The sequence below is a fragment of the Nymphaea colorata genome, unplaced genomic scaffold (assembly GCF_008831285.2).
Source record: "Nymphaea colorata isolate Beijing-Zhang1983 unplaced genomic scaffold, ASM883128v2 scaffold0664, whole genome shotgun sequence".
NCBI classification, from domain to species: domain Eukaryota; kingdom Viridiplantae; phylum Streptophyta; class Magnoliopsida; order Nymphaeales; family Nymphaeaceae; genus Nymphaea; species Nymphaea colorata.
The window spans coordinates 17,501-20,000 of record NW_022205170.1 but is presented as its reverse complement, the minus strand read 5'-3'; the positions used below and the strand labels follow the sequence as shown (position 1 = coordinate 20,000).

The 2,500-nt window shown below is 40.6% G+C and overlaps 1 protein-coding gene, 3 non-coding genes and 1 pseudogene across 4 annotated transcripts in view; 2 read left to right on the top strand and 3 right to left on the bottom strand.

Moving 5' to 3' along the window:
• LOC116245434 (photosystem II CP43 reaction center protein-like) overlaps window positions 1–731 on the top strand; it is a 4,411-nt pseudogene extending 3,680 nt beyond the window's left edge.
• On the bottom strand, window positions 618–710 carry TRNAS-UGA (transfer RNA serine (anticodon UGA)). The gene has a single exon. It is a non-coding gene; the product is annotated as a tRNA-Ser (tRNA).
• A 138-nt stretch (window positions 732–869) lies between the features above and the next one.
• LOC126409609 (photosystem I P700 chlorophyll a apoprotein A2) overlaps window positions 870–2,500 on the bottom strand; it is a 3,856-nt gene continuing 2,225 nt past the window's right edge. Inside the window, exon 1 of the mRNA XM_050075520.1 lies at window positions 870–2,500. This exon is cut by the window's right edge and continues 2,225 nt beyond it. The gene's annotated coding sequence lies outside the window, so the exon portion shown is untranslated.
• TRNAG-GCC (transfer RNA glycine (anticodon GCC)) lies at window positions 1,535–1,605 on the top strand. The gene has a single exon. It is a non-coding gene; the product is annotated as a tRNA-Gly (tRNA).
• On the bottom strand, window positions 1,778–1,851 carry TRNAM-CAU (transfer RNA methionine (anticodon CAU)). Its single transcript has one exon. It is a non-coding gene; the product is annotated as a tRNA-Met (tRNA).

Genomic DNA, 2,500 nt, shown 5'->3' with positions numbered 1-2,500 from the left:
TGCGTTCCCCGACCGGAGAGATTATTTTTGGTGGGGAAACTATGCGTTTTTGGGATCTCCGTGCTCCCTGGTTGGAACCCCTAAGGGGCCCTAACGGTTTGGACTTGAGTAGGTTGAAAAAAGACATACAACCTTGGCAAGAACGACGTTCGGCGGAATATATGACTCATGCGCCTTTAGGTTCTTTAAATTCCGTGGGTGGTGTAGCTACAGAGATCAATGCAGTCAATTATGTCTCTCCTAGAAGTTGGTTATCTACCTCTCATTTTGTTCTAGGATTCTTCTTTTTTGTGGGTCATTTGTGGCATGCGGGAAGGGCCCGTGCAGCTGCAGCAGGTTTTGAAAAAGGAATCGATCGCGATTTCGAACCTGTTCTTTTCATGACTCCTCTTAATTGAGACGGGAAATAAAATGCATGAAGTATGAATTTGATTCCATTGTAGATATTGGAATCGAGTCATACCAAAAGTCTTCTTCCTACCCCCTTTCAACTCATTTAGATTTGTGGCTGTGGCTCGGCTATCCCCCTAGCCGAGCCATTCCCTTATGAAAAAGACTGAGCTAGCTAGGGCAAACCAAAACAAACAATAACTAAACGAATATATTCAACGGGCAAAAGGAGAGAGAGGGATTCGAACCCTCGATAGTCCTTTGTTCGGAACTATACCGGTTTTCAAGACCGGAGCTATCAACCACTCAGCCATCTCTCCTAGAGACAATCCCCATTTTATTCCCCAAAATAGGACATGGCCATACGAGTTGATACCGCAACTTCCTGTAGAAACATCTCAGGTGCGGTATTACCTATTCTATATTTGGATCTATATATATATATATATATTGTATCTGTTCTGTATATATAGATAGAGATAGGGCATGATGGATCATGCCCGTCGTTTCTTAAGTAAATAAAACTGGACCCTCGATCCCATGTACGATCCGAATAAGTAATGAGTTCTAAAGGATCAATGGATTCACGGCCAAATCCCTCCATGATGCATTTTCTTACACCTTACAATTTCGTCCGAGAGAGGGATCAAATGGTATAGTTCATTCATTTGCCGGTAGCTTGGAGGATTACAACCATGACTATTGCTTTCCAATTGGCTGTTTTTGCATTAATTGCTACTTCATCAATCTTATTGATTAGTGTACCCGTTGTATTTGCTTCTCCCGATGGTTGGTCAAGTAATAAAAATGTTGTATTTTCCGGTACGTCATTATGGATTGGATTAGTATTTCTGGTAGGTATTCTTAATTCGCTCATCTATTGAACCTTTTCAGTATTTTCCGGATCAACAACCCCCCCCCTCCGAAGAAATTCCGGTTGTGGGACACATTAACATTAAATATGATATGAGTCCAGAAAAGCAATTCTAGGGGGGGTCAAAAGTAACTTTTTGAATGAATTGAATGAAAAATAGTTGGAATTTTCCTTAAAATAGTATCTGGCTCTGTACAAATATGGTATAGATACATATAGAATCTATGGGTGTGTGTTGACACATGCGCGTGTATCAAGAACGAATAAAATGCGGATATGGTCGAATGGTAAAATTTCTCTTTGCCAAGGAGAAGATGCGGGTTCGATTCCCGCTATCCGCCCATGGTGGAGTAATGTAATATGAGATGAGAAATTATCCGGTATAGTTTATATACCTACTATAGTGTAGTGGTTGTATTTTCTTTTACTCAGACTCCCAGTTCATTAAGGTGAAAGAATCAGACTTCAAAATAAATAGATATAAATTTTGACAAATACAAAGAAAAAAATATGTTGCGGAGACAGGATTTGAACCCGTGACCTCAAGGTTATGAGCCTTGCGAGCTACCAAACTGCTCTACCCCGCGCTGACGAACTCGGAACTAATGACTAATGAACGAATAGGGATTAGAGGTGCCCCTATACCAGATTGATATGAATAGTATAGCCTATTCGTACAGAATGGTAAAGGGTGCCCCTATACCAGATTGATATGAATAGTATAGCCTATTCGTACAGAATGGTAAAGGGGGCTCCTCTAATAGAAATGAATAGAAATAGGACTTGGAAGGGATCTTTTTATCCCTACCAACTTGATCTTGTTGCCCCCGGCAACAAACATGCATGAACCATTTCGCGGAGTACGTGTCCGGATAGCCCAAAGTCTCGATAGTTAGCTCTGGGTCTTCCGGTCAAAAAACAGCGTCGATGAAGACGTATAGGTGCACTATTACGTGGTGGGGATTGCAATTTTACATGAATTTCCCATTTCTCGTCCAACGATGAAACTTTGCTTATTTCTTTTTTTGAGGATCGACGAATCAAATGATATTTCTCTTCTAATTTCTGCCTCTTCTTCTCCCTCTGAATCAAACTTTTCCTTGCCATAATGGTGTAGTTCCTATTATTACCAATGATACACAATACAGATCGGATCCTAGATGTATAAATATAAGAAGGCGCGCCCCCTCTCCATCGAAATAAAAAATGAGATTTTTTTTGATATCGCGCCTTCCT